The sequence below is a fragment of the Colobus angolensis genome, unplaced genomic scaffold (genome assembly GCF_000951035.1).
Source record: "Colobus angolensis palliatus isolate OR3802 unplaced genomic scaffold, Cang.pa_1.0 Scaffold396, whole genome shotgun sequence".
Classification (NCBI taxonomy): Eukaryota; Metazoa; Chordata; class Mammalia; order Primates; family Cercopithecidae; genus Colobus; species Colobus angolensis.
Window position 1 is genome coordinate 286,233 of NW_012117332.1, and position 20,113 is coordinate 306,345.

Here is a 20,113-nt window from a genome sequence, read left to right on the forward strand (position 1 = left end):
TAAGAGCTAAGTGACAAAACTTTAAAACTTTAAGTCCTAAATAAATTGGTAGAAAATAATTCTATACATATTAATATAAAATATAAGTATTTTATATTAATCTGTAAATATAATATTAGTCCCCCTGCAAAGAAAAAATCCTAGTGGAAAGAATTGGATAATTCTGATATTTTCTAGGAAGAGAAAACGTGTAAGAATAGAACATAGCTGGGTGTGGTGGCTTACACCTGTAATCCCAGCACTTTGGAAGGCCGAGACAGGCGGACCACTTGAGGTCAGGAGTTCGAGACCAGTCTGACAAACGTGGTGCAATCTCATCTCTACTAAAAATACAAAAATTAGCTGGGCGTGGTGTTGGAGGAAAATCACTTGAACCCGGGAGGCGGAGCTTGCAGTGAGCTGAGATCTGGCCACTGCACTCCAGCCTGGTTGACAGAGCGTGACTCTGTCTCAAAAAAAAAAAAAAGGAAATATAACTGGGGCAAAAGGAATGACTGAATATATGCATCTACATCTTTTTTATTCCAATATCCTAATGAAAATTATATGAGATTTCATATAAAAAATCCAGCAAACTAAATCTGAAATGTATAAAATGAAATATATACCATGATCAACAGGGATTTATCCCACATGCATAAGGCTGGCTCAACATTTAAAAATCAATTAATGTAGTCCATCACATCAACAGGCTAAAAAAGGAAATCACATGATCTCATCAACATATGCAGAAAAGACATTTGACAAAATCCAATGCCTGTTCATGATAAAAACACTCAGCCTACTAAGAACAGTGAGGAGCTTCCTAAACCTTATAAATAATGTATATATTTAAAGTCCTACAGTTGATACCATGCCTAATAGTGAGAAATTAGAAGTTTTCTGGCTAAGATTAGGAACAAGACAAGGGTGACCCCTCTTGCCACTCTTTTTCAACATCTTACTGGCAGTCCTAGCTAGTGCAGTTGGACAAAAAAAGGAAATAAAATGTATACTGATTGGGAAGAAAGAAATAAAACTGTCTTTGTTCATAGATGACACAATCATCTACATAGACAATTGAGAAGAGTCTCCAAAAATCTCCCGGCCCTTATAAATAATTATGGCAAGGATGCAGGATGTAAGATTAATTTATAAAAATCTATCTCTTTCATAAAAATGAATAATGAACAAATAGATAAAATTACAAACACAATACCATTTACATTAGGACCCCGAAAGTTATATACTTAGGTACAAATCTAACAAAATATGTACATGATATACATAAGAAAATCTATAAAACTGTGATAATAGAAATCAAAGAAGAACTAAATAAAATGGAGAGATATTTTATTTTCATGGGTGGGAAGACAATATTGTCAAGATGTCAATTCTTCCCAACTTGATCTCATTTTGGGGTGGTTTACCAAACACTATATAATAGGGACTCAATAGGGACTCAATGCAATCTCAATCAAAATTCCAGCAAGTTATTTTGTGGATACTTACAAACTGATTATTGAATTTATATGAGAGATGAAAGACCTAGAAGAGCCAAATCAATACTGAAAGAGAAAAACAGGGTTGTGGACTGACACTACTTGACTTCAAGACTTGCTTTAAAGCTTCAGTAATCAAGATGGTATGATATTAGCAAAAGAATGGACGGAATAGAGAGCACATGAATAGAACCCACAACAACTGACCTTTGAAAAAGAAGCAAAGGAAACTCAATGGAGAAAAGACAGTCTTTTCCTCAAATGTGCTGGACCAACTGGCCATCCATATGCAAAAACAAACAAACAAGCAAACAGCAAGAAAAAAACTGAATCGAGACATAGAGATTACGTCTTTCACAATAGTTAACTCAAATGGATCATAGACCTAAATATTAAGTGCAAAATTATAAAACTCCCAGAAGATAACATAGGAGAAAATCTAGATGTCCTTGGGTATGATGATCATTTTTAAAATACAGTAACAAAGATAAAATTGATATGCAAAGCTTCATTAAAATTAAAAATTGCTCTATGAAAGGACTCTCAAGAGAATGTAAAGACAAGTCACAGACTGGGAGAAAATATTTGCAAAACACATATCTGATAAAGGATTGTTATCCAAAATATGCAAAGAACTCTTAAAAACTCAACAATAAGGAAAGGAATAACTCAATTTAAAAAATGGGCAAAAGACCTGAATAAATATCTCCCCAAATAAAGTATATAGATGGCAAATAAGCACATGAAAAGATGCTCAACATTGCATGTCATTAGAGAATTGTAAATTAAAATGACACTACACATCCATTAGAATGTACACATCAACTACACATCTATTAGAATTGTAGAGGACTATATGCTCTTGCAAACGAAGCAGGCCATTCCCCCATTAATATTATAATCCTGCTCTCGCACATGAAGCAGGAAGCAGGGCATTCCCCCATTAATATTGTAAGTCCCGCTCTTGCAAACGAAGCTGGGCATTCCTCCTCTGCAAACAGGGAGGACAAAGGAGCCTATAAGACTGGCCTCAGTTGCAAATAGCAGACCCTGGGGGCTTGTTTATATGTAAACATCTTGGAAATTCAGAAAGTCAGGGAAAGGTCAGAAAAACAACAATGTGTCTTGTGACTTGGTAACATTCCACAGACGACTGTATAAAATAAGGCGGAGCGTGTCGTTCGGGGCGGCCGCCATGTTTGTCTCGTCTTGTGTTGCCTTGTGTGTTCATTCCTTTGTTTAGGAAACACGTGGACCCCAACAAGAATGGCCAAAATCCAGAAAGCCTGATGAAACCACGTGCTGACAAAGATGTGGAACAGCAGGAATTTTCATTCATTGATGGTGGGGATGCAAAATGGTCCAGACACTCTGGAAGATAGTTTGGCAGTTTCTTACAAAACTAAACATACTCTTACCACATAATCCAGCAATCACATACCTTACTATTTATCCAAATGTGGTAAAAACTTTGTCCACAAAAAAACTTGTGCAAAGATGTTTGTAACGTCATTATTACTAATTGCCCACACGTGGAAGCTACCAAGACATCCTTCAGTGGGTGAATGACTAAACAAACTCTGGTAGATTCAGACAATGGAATATTGTTCAGTGATAAAAAGAAATAATCTATTATGCCAAGAAAAGATATAGAGGAACCTTAAATGCATATTACTAAGTGAAAGAAACCAATGTGAAAAGGCCGTATACAGTATGATTCCAACAACATGACCTTTGGAAAAGGCAAAACTATGAAGACAGTAAAAAGATCAGTGGTTGTTGGCCGGGCGCAGTGGCTCACACCTGTAATTCTAGCACTTTGAGAGGCCAAGAGGAGTGGGTCACGAGGTCAGGAGATTGAGACCATCCTGGCAAACACGGTGAAACCCTGTCTCTACAAAAAAAAATACAAAAAATTAGCCAGGCGTGGTGGTGGCACCTGTAGTCCCAGCTACTCCGGAGGCTGAGGCAGGAGAATGGCATGAACCCAGGAGGTGGAGCTTGCAGTGAGCCGAGATCGCACCACTGCACTCCAGCCTGGGCAACTGAGCGAGACTCTGTCTCAAAGAGAGAAAAAAAAAGATCTGAGGTTGTCAGGGGTTGCAAGGAGAGAGGGATGAATAGGCAGAGCACAGAGGGCAGTGGAACTATCCTGTATGATACTACTATATAATGGTAAATACATGCCATTATACATTTGTCCATACCCATAGGATGTACAACACTTGTTGAACCCTATATAAACTGTGGAGTTTGGGTAATAATATTGTGTCAGCGTAGGTTCATTGATTATAACAAATGTACTACTTTGGTGGGAGATGCTGATAGTGAAGAAGGTTGTGGGTGTGTGACAGGAGGGGGATATGGGAACTCTCTGTACCTTCTGTTCAATTTTGCTATAAATCTAAAACTGCTATAAAACATAAAGTCATTTTAAAAAATATAATCTTTATACAATTAAATATATATAATGTTTAATGTCCATAAAAGCACTAGAAAGCCAGGAGAGCTAGAACTAGCTTATCAGAAAAGAGAGGACTCTCAGGAAGAAATAAAGAATTGATTATGGTAAATTCAGTAGTGTGGAAAAAAAGAGCAAGATGCAGAAATAATGGTTTCTATATTTTGGTTTCTTATTTCTTCAGCAATAACAATAAAAGGAAATATCAGGAAAAATAGATTCCCACTCACAATTGCAACATAAATTATAAAACCTTGGCTGAAATGTAATAAGAAAAACGTAAGAGCTAAGTGACAAAACTTTAAAACTTTAAGTCCTAAATAAATTGGTAGAAAATAATTCTATACATATTAATATAAAATATAAGTATTTTATATTAATCTGTAAATATAATATTAGTCCCCCTGCAAAGAAAAAATCCTAGTGGAAAGAATTGGATAATTCTGATATTTTCTAGGAAGAGAAAACGTGTAAGAATAGAACATAGCTGGGTGTGGTGGCTTACACCTGTAATCCCAGCACTTTGGAAGGCCGAGACAGGCGGACCACTTGAGGTCAGGAGTTTGAAAACAGCCTGGCCAATGTGGTGAAACCCTGTCTCTACCAAAAGTTCAAAAAAATTAGCCGGATGTGGTGGCATGCGCCTGTAATCACAGCTACTTCGGAGGCTGAGACAGGAGAACTACTTGAAACTGGGAGGTGGAAGTTGCAGTGAGCTGAGATCGCGCCACTGCAATCCAGCCTGGGTGACAGAGCAAGATTTTGTCAAAAAAAAAAAGAATAGAACATAAATTTAAAAAATGAAGAATCATAAAGGGGAAATGATTATGCTATCATATTGAAAAAGTTTGACACTGAAAGGTTAGAAAATTAATCCAGTTCAACAAATGAGCTTCTAGTAAAATACCTATTTGTAAATTCCAATTCAAGATACAATCAAGACAAAATATCAAATTAGTGGGGGGAGGATGGACTAATCAACAGATAGCTTTGACATCATTGATCAATGACTGTCCAGTTGAGAAAAAACATTTTGTTACATTTTATATAAAAATACATGTACAGTGGTGACTAGTGGCTTACACCTATAATCCAACACTTTGGGAGGCCAAGAGGCAGGAGGTTCACTTGAGGTCAGGAGTTTGAGACAAGCCTGGGCAAAACAGTGGCAAAAAAAATCTCTACAAAAGTAAATAAATAAATAAAAATTAGCCAGGCATGGTGGTACGTGCCAGTAGTCCCAGCTACTCGGGAGGCTGAGATGGGAGGGTCCCCCGCTTGAGCACAGAAGTTGTAGGCTGTAGTGAGCTAGGATCACACCTCTGAAGCCTGGGGCAGAGTGGGACCCCATCTCTTCAAACAGACAAACAAACAAACCATATACAGAAGAAAATAGAAGGACAGTGTTATCATCTTGCTGTGGGGAATATCTTTCTAAGTAAGTTCCTAGAAACAAAGCAAAATGAAAAGCAACTTAATGGGAGGATGTATTTGTAACATACAAAATGACACAGTGTTGATCTCTATCATATATAAAAAACTTCAACAAATCTATATGATAAACAACCCCACAGAAAATGCACAAAATATACAAGACAATTCAGAGAAACGGAAAGAGAAATGGTTATTTGAAGAGATGCTCAACTTCACTAATAATCAAAAACATGCAAATGAAAACAAGATACCACTTTTTAAACATCTGGTTTTAAACAATTCCGGGTTGAATATTCAGTGCTGGGAACGGTCTGTGTAATCAGGCACTTCCCTACACTGTAAGTGGAAATGTAAACTGTGATCACCTTTGTCCAAGGCAGTTTGGCAGCATATATCCCGACACACCCCTGGGTCCTGTACCTGGCATATATTACATACGGGGTAATTATTGATTGACTTAGTGCAGGATTACTTTCACAAATGGAAAGAGTTTGCTGTGAGACAGAGAGGGCTTTCATTCCTGGCTTTGCCATTTATTTACTAAATAACCTCTGAGCAATTGACTGTAACTTCCCTATGTTCCAACTTCCTTATCTAAAAAAAGTGGAGATATTCCTACCTTGTAGGCTGTGAGGAATACTGAAACAATACATGAAATGTTTCATCTAAAGGCCACCAACTTACAAGTGCTCAAAGAAGAAAAGACTTTATTCTCCCCATATGATTTTCCTGACAACCCAAGAGAAATCCATTTCCTCAGAAAACTTTATCAGCTTCTTTTTACATTCTCCTTCCTCCTCAATCAACCTTCTCGACCTGCCCTTAGGCTCTTGTCTTTTGCCAACAGTTTATTAGACTCTTCCCACTGAGGGTGACGTTCATTACTACATCAGTCCTTTAACAGACTTGACTGCTGTGGGTTGAATTGAGTTCCCCAAAGAGATGTTTGGGTCCTGACCTCTGGTATGTATAAACGTGACCTTATTTGGAAATAGGGTCTTTACAGATGTTATCAAGGTAAGATGAAGTCAGAGCGGCATAGGGTGGCCCCTGACCCAATTCAACTGTCGTCCTTATTAAAGAGGGAAATTTTTAACACAGACACACACAGGGAGAATGTCATTTAATTACAGAGGCAAAGAGGGAAGCAACATGTCTATAAGCCAAGGAAGGCCAAGGAATGCTGGCAACCACCAGAAGCTAGGAAGAGGCAGACACGATCCTTCCCTAGAGCCTGCAGAGAGGATGTGGGCCTGTTGACACCTTAATTTCAGATTTCTAGCCTCCAGAGTGTGAGAGAATAAATTTGTTTTAAGTCATCAAGTTTGTAGTATTTTGTTACAGCAGTCCTAGGAGACTAATACCCTCCTCCACAAAAGGTCAACTGACTAATTCTCAGTTTGGTAATAACCAGTGGAACAGATGGAGATGATACAAGGTTTTGGGTAAGTACGGATAAATCCCCTAAAATATAAACTTGGTTTTTCCACATTAAGCTAGGGTTAGAAAAGAGAAGAATGATTATCATTTTTTTTTTATGTGTGTGTGTGTGTGTGCTGCTATAACAGAATACCACAGACTAGGAAATGTTAAAGAACAGAAACTTATTTCTCACAGTTCTGGACACTGGGAAGTCCAGGATTAAGCTGCCAGCATATTTAGTCTCTGGTGCCTCATTGCTGCATCCTCCAGCGAGGGGGAACACTGTGTCCTCACATGGCAGAAGACTGGAAGAGAGGGTGAGAGAGAGAAAGCCCACTTCCACAAGCCCTTTTCATAGCAGCATTAATCCATTCATAAGGGCAAAGCCCTCATGACTTACAGATCTCCCATTAGGCCCCACCTCCCAGTTCTGTTGCATTGGGGATTAAGTTTCCAGCACATGAATTTTGGAGGCATCACTTTCAAACCATAGCAATGTTTAAGGGTCAGATGGGTGTAAAAAAAAAAAAAAATTTTCTAAGAAACAAAACATAAGCTTGTCTCTCAGTCCACTTGGACTAAGGGAGGAAAATTAAGGGTGTGGTTTTCCAAGCATTAAGCTCCAAAGGCCCCAAATTTCCCTGGTAGGGTGCCAGATGATTGTAAGTTCTTAGTGGCCATTAAAGTTCTCCTACTGTGGCTCCAGGCTCCTTTCTTCTTCACTATTTGGTGGTCTAGGGAGATGTAACAATAAAAATAAATTGATCAAAATTAGTTTAGATGAGTTGGCTAAAACAAAAAATGTATTGAGTTGCAAGGAACAGAAAATCCAGTTAAGGTGGTTTAAAAAAATAAGGAATGTACTGTCTCACATAGAAGTCTAAAGGTAAGAAGTTTCAGGGTTGGTTACTATTGCAGCTCAATTATGTCGGGATTCTGAGTTGCTTTTGTACAATATTTGACTTTCCCTTCATAGTCACAGGATATCCAGTAGAACTCCAAGCATCATACCTACAGAACAACCCCCATGACCAGAAAGTTAAGTTTGTCTTTGCCCATCTCTTTTCAGGAAGGGAAACCCTTTCCAGCCCAGCACACTCGGTTGTGATGAATTCTGAGCTATCAGAGATAATGGACAATGCATGCCCATGGCATGGTATACACTTTCTTGTTTTTTTTTTTTTTTTTGAGATGGAGTTTCACTCTTATTGCCCAGGCTGGAGGGTAATGGCATGATCTTGGCTCACTTGCAACCTCCACCTCCTGGGTTCAAGCCATTATCCTGCCTCAGCCTCCCGAGTAGCTGGGATTACAGGCACGTGCCACTACACCTGGCTAATTTTGTATTTTTAGTAGAGATGGGGTTTTTCCATGTTGGTCAGGGTGGTCTTGAACTCCCATCCTCAGGTGATCCACCTGCCTCAGCCTCCCAAAGTGCTGGGATTATAAGCATGAGCCACTGCACCTGGCCTAGGTACATACTTTCATTATGACCATATGACTATGCATGTTTGATGCCTGGCTTTATTAAATAATGCACCAACATGGCATTAGTTTCTCAGTCAAAATCTGTAACATGGAATCTGAATATAAATCTAGGTGATGTTCTCGTGGGAGGTAGTTTTAGAAACCATATATAGTAATTACGTTGCTTTTCCAAGTTGATATATTTAATAGTCTCCACAAATAGCTCCCCCAATGAGCTGTACCTCCTGTGATTCACACCCTAGGGGAGTCCCTACCCCTTGAATCTGGGCTGGCCTTGTAACTTGCTTTTGATTAACAGAATGTGACAGAAATCACACTGCATGACTGCTGAGCCCACACCATCCAAAGCCTTGCAGCTTCCTCTTAGGACTGTTGCAATGCTTACTTTTGTGAAGTGAACTACCATGTGTAAGTCCCACCACTCAGACTCCCACACTGTGAGAAAGCCCAGGCCAGCCACATGGAGAGGGCTTCATGGAGAGAAAGAAATGCTTAGCCAGGCCCTTGCATTCTCGTCATCCCAACCCAGGCAAGAAACATGTGCGTGAAGAAGCCATTTTGAACTTCTAACCCAGTCAAACCTTCAGAGGATCCCAGCTCCAGATGCCATCTGACTGCAACCAGAATCAAAATCCCAAGTAACAACTTCCCATCTGAAGCTCAGCCAACACATAGAACCACAAGAGATAATAACATTTTTTTTCTTTAATTGAACCATCAAATTTGGGGCCTCCAAAAAGGGAATGTGACGGACAGGTCCTAGGGTCAATTATTTTCACCTCTTGCTGTTTATGTCTTCTTAACATTCCCCTCCCCTTGAGTGAGGGTGGGACTTATGTTATACAAGGCTCTGTCTTAGCATACTGGACTGGGAGATTCTTTTTGCTGGCTTCATGCAGTAAGTAGCCATGTTGAGAAAACCCACATTGTAAGGAGCCACAGGTGGTATCTAGGACCCAAGACTGGCCTCTTCTGACAGCTACCAAAAAGCCAGGGTCCTCAGTCATACATCCACAATGGAGTGAATTCTACCACCAACCTAATGAACTTGGAAGTACACTCTTCCCCTGTCAAGCCTCCAGATGAGAATATAGCTCATCTGACACCTTGACTGCAGTCACCTGAAACCCTGAGCAGAGGACCTAGCTGAGTCATGCCCAGGCTCCTGCCCCCCAGAAACTAAGATAATAAATGTGCATTATTTCAGGCTGCTATGTTTGTAGTAATTTGTTACGCAGCATAGAAAACAAATGCAAGAGGTGAGTGCATTTTGCATAAGGCAGAGCTACGAATGGAGGTGACCCAAGGATGGCCTGAGGTAGTTTTCAAAGAGGGCCACAATCAATTCCTTTCCTCTCTGCATATTCATGCTGCTCCTCACATTGAGATGTGGAATCTAATTCCTTCCTGTTGAGTTTGGACTGGTCTTAGTGTCTTACTTTAACCAGTAGAATGTGAGAAGAAGTGATGTTCTGAGACTTCAAGGCTAAGTCAGAAGGAGTCTTGCAGTTTTTTCCTCAGTCTTTTAAAATCCTATACCTGGTAGTACTGACTCACCATGTGAGCTGTCTCCCACGCTGAAGGGACCATGTGGAGAGGCCACAGAGAGGCCAGGGAGAGAGGGCCTGGCCACTTAGATTCCATCTGAGCCCTGTTTTCCAGACTTCACTGTCAAGGCACGAGACTGTGAGGGAAGACTTTATGAACTCTCCAGCCACCATCTGAATACCACTGAGTGACTCCAGTTAATGTCACAAGGAGCAGAATAACTGCCCAGCAGAGCCCCATCCTAATTACCCATAGAATGATGGGCTGCCATCAGGCAGGATCTGGAAGGACCTCATACAGGAAAGGCTGAATGTCTTCAACACTAACCTGAGGATATCTCCTATAGGAGGTGGGCAGGAGGGACTCAACAGCAGAGTAATTCCACCTATTTCAACTCAGGGGCTAGAGCTGCATAACATGGCTATGCCTAAGTCCTTCATTGACAAGGGGAATGGAACTAATATGATGGCTTTAGACAAATCAGGATTAACTCCCTGGCGTTTTCACCGAACACTTTACTTGGCTGAACACTTCTTGTGTTGGGAGCCAAGCCATAGTGTCTGTCATGATTATTTGAAGCCATGGTCATTTTGCCAGGATCGCAGCTGATACTGATTTTGCCACAATTATCTCTACTGCTCACTGGCTGCTGAAGGTTCCATCTTCACTAGTGTTTACTGCTTTTTTGGTGAGGTTCCCAGAGGAGCAGCTTGCTTTTTCAAGACTTACAGTTTGCTTGAGAATATGGAACAAATTATCCCAGAGTTGCATGTGAGGATTACTTAGTGATCCTATCCAATGTCAAGTCAAAAGTGGGTCTTCTCACTAACAATTAGGACACAATCCAGGACAGAGCCCAGATATTCTTCAGCACTCTTCTATCCTAGGGCGAGTTTCCCAAGGCATGCCTCCTGGAGGTTGATGAAAGATCTCTTAATGGGAATGAGGGGGCCATTTAAAAAAATTCATTAGGATCAAAGTTCTCTTTCCCAGAAGGTCTAGCAAATTCTCTATTGCATAGGATTCGTGATGCTTGCCTTTACAGTCCTAGCATTCCCATTAGCTATGCAGATTAGGCCCTTAGCCAACCCTTTACCAGTCATCAAAAATGACTGGAAGCCATTACTAGTTGAAGTGGACTCAGCCATGAGGAGCCTGAGATTTATGACAGCATCTTGAACATGTTAAACATATTAGTACAAAATGGTAAGGTTTCTCTGGCATTACAGTGCTTAGAATTAGCAATAAGGCCAATATCTTAACCTTGAGGCAATTTTGACACATTATAAGAATCAGACTAGTAACCAGGAACTGGAAAGTTTCCATAGCAGTCAATGGTGTTTTATTACCTCATCTATTTTAAAGAACAATGTATTACTTCATCTCTAGTGTTTTATGTTATTAGAGATTCACTTTTATTGAGCAAGGCTTTAAGAAATGTTACAAAGGGAGGAGTGGGCATATGCATATTCTCAAATCCCGAGGGGAAAATAAGGGCCATGGAAGACTTAAACCTTCACATGCTTTTCCTGTCTGAGTTTGATGCTGCTATCGGAAAAGCAATGCTGTGCTCCTTGAGAGGAGGTTTTAATTAGACAGTAGAGCAATGATTCCAAGGCTCTGCTCCCTGGGTTTTAGCGCATTGAGAAATTGAGATTATTAGAGTGGAAAACCTTCCAATAAAATGTCCCCAATGAAGTTTTCTAGCTTGAAGACTATTGGTCAAAAGAAAAAAAAAAAAAGGAAAAAAGAAAAATTAAAAAACGGAGGAGCATGCCGGGTACGGTGGCTGATGCCTGTAACCCCAGCACTTTGGGAGGCCAAGGCAGGCGGATCACTTGAAGTCAGGAGTTCAAGACCAGCCTGGGGAACCCTATCTCTACCAAAAATGCAAAAATTAGCCAGTCGTGGTGGCACATGCCTGTAATCCCAGCTACTCAGGAGGCTGAGGCGGGAGAATTGCTTGAACCCGGGAGGTGGGGGTTGCAGTGAACTGAGATCATACTCCTGCACCCCAGGCTGGGTGACAGAGCGAGACTCCATCTCCACAAAACAACAACAACAACAACAACAAAAACCTAGAGGAGCTAGAGACAAAGTGACTTAGGCTTACGTACAGAGCCTGCTATAGATAGGTATACACATGGCCCAGAACTCATACTTGTAATACTCATTTGCCTGAAGACAGCTATCTGATGGGAAATTGTATGAGTGAGGATATAAGAGAAAACAAATAAATGTGCTCAATTATTTTGAATACCTTTTTTTTTCCTTTTCTAAATGCATCATTCAAAAAACTTGCTATAGTCTGATTTCATTTGTAGGATGGTATATTCCAAAGTTGAGGTGACAGATTTCAGGAACTTCCTAGAAATTTTAGAGCTATCGGCCAGGTGTGGTAGCTCACACCTGTAATCCCAGCACTTTGGGAAGCCGAGGTGGGTGGACCACCTGAGGTCAGGAGTTTGAGACCAGCTTGACCAACATGGAGAAACCCTGTATCTACTAAAAATACAAAAAATTAGCCAGGCGTGGTGGCACATGCCTGTAATCCCAGCTACCTGTAATACCCAGGCTGAGGCAGGAGAATTGCTTGAACCCAGGAGGCAGAGGTTGCGGTGAGCCGAGATCACACCATTGCACTCTAGACTGGGCAACAAGAGCGAAACCCGTCTCAAAAAAATAGAAAGAAATTTTAGAGCTATCTCATTGCCTTTTAACTCTGCTTCTAAAACCCTGCTGCTTCTGCTATGCATTCTAAGAAAGAAGATTTATGTGATCTAATTTATTCCAGTGGAAAAGCAGGGATCTAAGTTGTCTCATGTCCAACAAAGTTGGATTGTATAAGATTTTCTTAGAAAAAAAAAAAAAAAGGAAATGGTCTCTACTTCTCCACTGGATGCTTTCTGTTGCCCCGACCCTTCTCTCTCTGTCATTTTCATGCACTCAGGAGGTCATCTCTTTGGTCTTCCAGTCTTGGTTAAGAGCGCTGGGTCTGAAGTTTGAGCCATGTCAGCCAAGGGTTAGAGCTGGACACAGAAGCCACTACAGGCATCTCAAGTAGAAAGGGATTTAATACAGGAAATTCTATGTTTACAAAATCCTTGCAAGAAAAAAGTTTGGCAGTTAAATAAAAAAACAAACAAACAATTAAACATGCAATGATCACAGGACCCAGCAATTGCACTCTTGGGCAAAATGAAAATGTATGTTCACACAAAAACCTGTGTGTGAATGTTCACAGCGGCTTTATTTGTAGTGGTCCCAAACTGGAAACAGCTGAGCTATCCTTCAGTAAGTGAATAGTTAAACCAGCAATTGTACTGCCATACTATGGAACACCACTCAACAACAAAAAGTAATGAGGCTGGGGGCAGTGGCTTACTCCTGTAATCCCAGCACTTTGGGAGGCAGAGGTGGGCAGATCATTCGAGGTCAGGAGTTCGAGACCAGCCTGGCCAAAATGGTGAAACGATGTTTCTACTAAAATACGAAAATTAGCTGATTATGGTGGAAGGTGCCTGCAATCCCAGGTACTTGGGAGGCTGAGGCAGGACAATTGCTTGAACCTGGGAGGCAGAGGTTGCAGAAAGCCGAGATCACACCACTGCACTCCAAGCCTGGGCAACAGAGCAAGACTCCCTCTCAAAAATAACTAACTAACTAACTAAATAAATAAACAAACAAAGTATCCATACACACAATATCTTGGATGATGAATCTCCAGGGAACTTGAATGACAAAAGCACATTTCAAAAGATTATTCATTTATAATACTTAAAAAAAATCAAGACACGGTCTTGCTCTGTCACTCAGGCTGGAGTGCAGTGGTGTGATCATGGCTCATTGCAGCCTCAATCTCCTGGGATCAAATGAGGTCCCAGCCTCCCCAATAGCTGAGACCAGAGGCACGTGTCACCATGTCTGGCTAGTTTTTATTTTTTGTTGAGCTGGGGTCTCGCTATATTGCTCAGGCTGGTCTCAAACTCCTGGGTTCAAGCAATTCTCCAGACTTTGTCTCCCAAAGTGCTGGGATTACAGGCGTGAACCACTCCACTTGGCCTATAATACATTTTGAAATGACAGATTTTTTTTTTTTTTTTTAGACGGAGTCTCGCTCTGTTGCCCAGGCTGGAGTGCAGTGGCCATATCTCAGCTCACTGCAAGCTCTGCCTCCCAGGTTTACGCCCTTCTCCTGTCTCAGCCTCCCGAGTAGCTGGGACTACAGGCGCCCACCACCTCGCCCGGCTAATTTTTTGTATTTTTAGTAGAGATGGGGTTTCACCATGTTAGCCAGGATGGTCTTGATCTCCTGACCTCGTGATATGCCTGTCTTGGCCTCCCAAAGTGCTGGGATTACAGGCTTGAGCCAAAATTTTAAAAATAGAGGACACGTTCGTGTTTTCAAGAGGTTAGGGATGGGTGTGGGAGGGAGGTGGTGCAGTTATAAAGGGGTAACATGAGGTATCCTGGTGGTTCTGGAATCTTGATGGCAGTGGTGGATGAATGAATATATACATGCAGTAAAACTGTATAGAAGTAGGCCAGACATGGTGGCTCATGCCTGTAACCCTAGCCCTGTGAGAGGCCAAGGCAGGAGGATTGCTTGAGCTCAAGAGTTCGAGACCAGTCTGGGCAACAAAGTGAGACTTCTGTCTCTACTCAAAATAAATAAATAAATGAAATAGTTGGGCATGGTGGGTGGCCAAGGAGGGAGGCTCAATTGAGCCCAGGAGCTGAAGACCAGCCTTGGCAAAAGTGAGACCTTGTTTCTACTGAAAATAAGCAAATTAGCTGGACATGGTGGTGTGTACTTGTGGTCTCAGCTACAGAGGAGGCTGAGGCAGGAGGACAACTTGAACCCAGAAGGTTGAGGTTGCCAGTGAGCCTGGATGGCAGAGCGAGACCTTGTCTCAGACAAAACAAAACAAACCAAACTGTATACAAGTAAATATACAAACTCTGGCACAAATGAGTACAAAAACTGAGGAAATCTGAATGAGATTGGTGAATTCTATCAATGCCAATATGCTGCTTGTGCTATTGCCCTACAGTATTTGAAGACATGACCATGTCACTCACTGTATTATTTCTTAAAAATACATTTGAATCTACAATTACCAGTTGAAAAAAATATTTATGAGACAGAGGAAGAGAACTTGGAGGGCCATCAGTTGTTGTTGATGTCAGGACATTACCGCCATAGCTGAAGGCCAGAATTCAGAAAACCACTCCTGCTGCCACACTGCTCCCCCAACCCCAGTGGCTCTCATGCCCATTAAAATGGTGACTAGAAACAAACTCTAGCTGCCATTAATCCTCATGTCAGTTGGACCAGAAAGCAGAAAGACGGCTTCTGTTTCACTTCCACCTGCCAGATTGAGCAGGAACACATCTAATTGACAAAGCTCAATTTGCTTCCTATATGTGAGATGCAAAATGGTCTGGGACATGTGGCTTTTAGCACTCCAATTTTTCCAAAGAGAATATGGAATGGGAGTTGAATGAGTATAATATCTACCATAACCAGCCACTAGCTATGTGGTCTTGGACAAGTTTATTAATGTTTCCAATTCTTAGTTCCTGACTCTATGAAATAAAGATCATTATCATACTGAGTGTGGAAAACTAAAATTGTTTTTACCCTGCTCTAATACAACAACAATCAACAGAGAAGACTTCTGTGACCAAGTATGCAAGGGATTTCTTCCCACCAACAAGCAGGCAATCAGTTCTACAGGGGACACCAGCGGGGTGCCCTTCGATTCCATTCAATTCTGACACTGTCTCCTTGGAGATGGCATCAGATCCCACAGGTCAAGGGCTGAGTCTCCAATACTGTGCCCCCGCCAACTTCTGATGCCAATTGCAAGCCCCAGCTTATTTTACCAGTGCTTCTGACTGGCTAAAAATTGGGGTTTACATGACCCCCTTCTTAGATTTATTAATCTGATAGAGTGGCTCGCAGAACTCAGGGAACCCCTTACTCAGGATTACCAGTTACTATAAAGGATATGACAAAGGATGCAGATGAAGAGATGTACAGGGTAAGGTACAGGAGAACGAGCTTGGAGCTTTGGTGCCCACCCTGAAGCGTCACCCTCCATGAACCTCCACGTGTTCAACTATCTAGAACTCTCCACACACAGTCCTTTTTGGGTTTTTATGGAGGCTTCATTACGTAGGCATGATTGATTAAATCATTGACCATTGGTGATCAAGTTAGCCATCAGCTTCTCTCTCCTCCCTGGAGGTTGGGGGATGGGGCTGAAAGTCCTAGCCCTGTAATCCTGCCTTGGCCTTTACAATGGCCAGTTTCCACCCTGAAGCCACCTAAGGGCTGCCACTCATCAGCGAACTCATTACCATACAAAATACATCACTTTGGTGATTCTAAGCATTTTAGAAATTGTATGCCAGGAAAACGGAAATGAAGACCAAATATATATTTTACCACAGCAAACACACTTACCTCTTAGAGTTGGCTGAGACGTAGCACACTGCCCTGCACATCTCATACGCTCCCTCCATCCTTGCTGGCCATTATCATGGTTTGTACAGTCTGAGAAAGAAAATCAGCAAACGTTCCAGTTGAAAAGCAAAGGAAATAAATATTTAAAAACAGAGAGAAGAAAGAATTTTAAAGGGAAAGCAGGAGAATCATTCTTGAATGACTGGCATGTACTCAGTGGCAAGAGATGGGAAAGAAAGATGTGAAAAATGTTAGTCCACATATTTAGTCTTGTATCGAATGATTGACTTATATCCAATTAGAGAACTTAGAGTTGGAGGCCTCACTCTTCTCCCCATATTTTGTATCATGTTAAAACAAATATGAAAATGTTATGAAAGTCATAAAATGATTCAATATCATATCCCCTTTAGATTATAGCCCCTTGAAGATTATTTCTCCTCTACTGCTATAGTCTCAGCAGCTAGTATGTTTTTGGAGATTAGCCAAGTTTGTGAGTAAAGGTGTCAGCATCAACAACTAGCTACTAAATGTATTTGCTTCTTTTCTGACATACCATGAAGTCACTATATAGTATAGCCAGAGTGTCTGTCAGTTCAACCACCCGCTTGTTAACATCTTTCACTGGCCTTTTATTGCCTCCTGGAGAAGGGTTTCTCGGTCTCAGCACTATTGACATTTTGGGCTAGAAAAATCTTTGTTGTGGGGGCGTCCTGCACTGCAGATGGTGAGTGAAATACTTGACTTCTACTCATTAGATACCTACAGCACAGCTTCGTTTGTGACAATCAAGAATGCCTCCAGGCGTTGTCAAATGTCCCCTGGGGGCAAAATCACCCAGGGATGAGAACCACTGTGTTAGAGGGAAACACAACTGAGCCATCACCCTTAGAGCTTTCCACTACAGCTGGTAGTTTACTTCTAGTTCATGTAATCTTCTTATGCTGCCCCAGACCCTGTGCTGACTTTGTTCAAGTTGCCCTAATGCTACTGGGAAAACGACAACCTCCACTACCAACCTCCTCCCTCTGCGCCCAAAAACAGTTAAAAAAAAGAACCTCTTTTTCCCTCTAGCTGTCAATTATGGGTTGAATTTCGTCCCTCCCCCAATTAATATATTGATGTCTTAACCCTTAGTAGCTCAAAATGTGACCGTATTTGTAAATAAGGTCATGAAGGTGGGCCCTAATCAAATGTAACTGGTGTTCTTAAAAGAATAGGAAGTTTGGACACAGACAGATATATAGAGAGAACACCACGTGAACATGAAGACAGCCAGCTACAAGAAAAGGAGAGAAGCCTCAGAAGAAATCAGCCCTTAATCCTAAACTTCCAGTCTCCGGAACTGTGAGGAAATAAATTTTTATCATTTGTCACCCTATGGATGGTATGTTGCTGTAGCAGACCTACCATCTGTCTTCAGAAAAGTTTTCTAGAGAAATAGCCTTTATTCTTCAAGCTCCCTCTGACCTACCATTTCCCATAATTTTGTAAACATTTTCAGGCCCTAATAATGTTGATTTTATTTCCATTATTTCTTCTACTGTCACACACTTTTTTTTTTTTTTCAGACGGAGTCTCCCTCTGTCGCCCAGGCTGGAGTGCAGTGGCCGGATCTCGGCTCACTGTAAGCTCCGCCTCCCGGGTTCACGCCATTCTCCTGCCTCAGCCTCCCCAGTAGCTGGGACTACAGCGCCCGCCACCTCGCCCGTCTAGTTTTTTTGTATTTTTTAGTAGAGACAGAGTTTCACCGTGTTCGCCAGGATGGTCTCGATCTCCTGACCTTGTGATCCGCCCGTCTCGGCCTCCCAAAGTGCTGGGATTACAGGCGTGAGCCACTGCGCCCGGCCCCTGTCACAGACTTCTTAATAGGGCAGGTGTTTTGGGGTGTGACCGGAAATTGACTGGTATCAACTTCCAGTGTTTGTGTGATAGGAGGTCTCAAACTACAGGATAAATGTGTCATATCTCCTATAAGTATCAGTTTTGCACAGTGATTTTTTTTTTCTTTGAGATGGAGTTTTGCTCTTCTTGCCCAGGCTGGAGTGCAATGGCAAGATCTCGGGCTCACTGTAACCTCCCCCTCCCGGGTTCAAGCAATTCTTCTGCCTCAGTCTCCTGAGTAGCTGGGATTACAGGCGCCCACCATCACGCCTAATTTTTTGTGTTTTTGTAGAGACGGGTTTTCACCATGTTGGCCAGGCTGGTCTTGAACTCCTGACCTCAGGTGATCTACCTGCCACAGCTTCCCAAAGTGCTGGGATTACAGGTGTGAGCCACCGCGCCCGGCTTGCTCAGTTATTTATTTATTTATTTATTTTTGAGATGGAGTCTCACTCTGTCGCCCAGGCTGGAGTGCAGTAGCGACTCACTGCAGCCTCTGCCTCCCTGGTTCAAACGATTCTCCTGCCTCAGCCTCCTGAGTAACTGGGATTACAGGCGCGCATCACCACGCCCAGCTAATTTTTGTATTTTTAGTAGGGACGGGGTTTCATTATGTTGGTCAGGCTGGTCTCGAACTCCTGACCTTGTGATCCACCCGCCTCGGCCTCCCAAAATGCTGGGATTACAGGTGTGAGCCACCGCGCCTGGCCGCTCAGTGATTTTTTTCAGGAAAATATTAAATAATTTGTTCATGCATTAATTTAAAGCGTATTTACATGAAAACGAATATAGTTTTAGCATATTCCTGTATATTTCACGGACATTTCTAGCTTATAGCATGTTCCTCTCAATGGAAGTGTTCCCTTTCCTCAGCTTCAGGGTCTCTTCGTCACTCAGAGGCAGCATCCTACTGGCGCACCAGATGTTCGTTCAGCCGTTCTCCTCATAGAACGCAGAGGCCAGGTGTGAAACCAGACCAGTCTATCTACAAAGCTAAGAAATATTCCTAACGGACTTCGCGGAGCGGGAGAGGGAGGTTTTAAATTAATCCTAAGCTTTTCTGATTTTGGGGTTCCAGGCCTGCTATGCATACTCTTGCATGTCATAATGGGCACAGCCCTAGTCACTCTGATTTGAAACGATGATCTGAGGTTATCGATTAGGGAGAGGAATAAGGACAGAGAAGCAGAGCAACGGAGACCGGGAAGTTTCCGTCTCTGCCCTGGATTGCAGCCAACTGCTTAGGCACACACACCTGCTGTCCTCCAGCCTCTGAGTCACCTCCTCGTCTCTCCCTGTCCAACGAGCAGCTGCCAAATGGCAGCCAAACCCAATAGATATAAGCCAGGACCCCACCTGTGTTTGAATTACTTTCTTTGAAATTTGCCACGTCCAGGTTTATTGACCCGGGCAGTCTTTTCAACATTTCCTTATGCTGCATACGGGTGGGGCCAGGGACCTTCTTGTGCACTGCCAGTCCTCACAACAGAAAACGTTGAATTCAGCTCTTTGGAACCTCGTTCCTGGTTCCGAGCCTCAGGGAAAGCCAGAAGAGCAAGAGCCAGCCTAGTTAGTCACTCCCACATCTGTAACCCCCGTTTAGGGGCCTTGTCACGCTAGCGCCCTTCAGGTACCAAAAACCAGGCTTCTCAAAGGGCGCTGCACCAGCTTTCCAGGAGTTATCACAGTCGATGATCCCGGCCCTGTGACCCCAGGTTTGAAAATTCAGACCTTTAGCCCAATGGAGAGGTCGGCTCAGCGCTCCTCCCAGCATCCTCGGGTGACATTAGGATTCCTGGGAGATTCGAGAGGCCGCCGGGGAGGACATGGGAACCGCGTCCAGGCCTCCCACTGCCAGCCAGGCGAGAGGCGGGACGCGAAGCCGCGGCCTCCTTCCTCTTCCCTCAGGAGGCAACGGCGGCG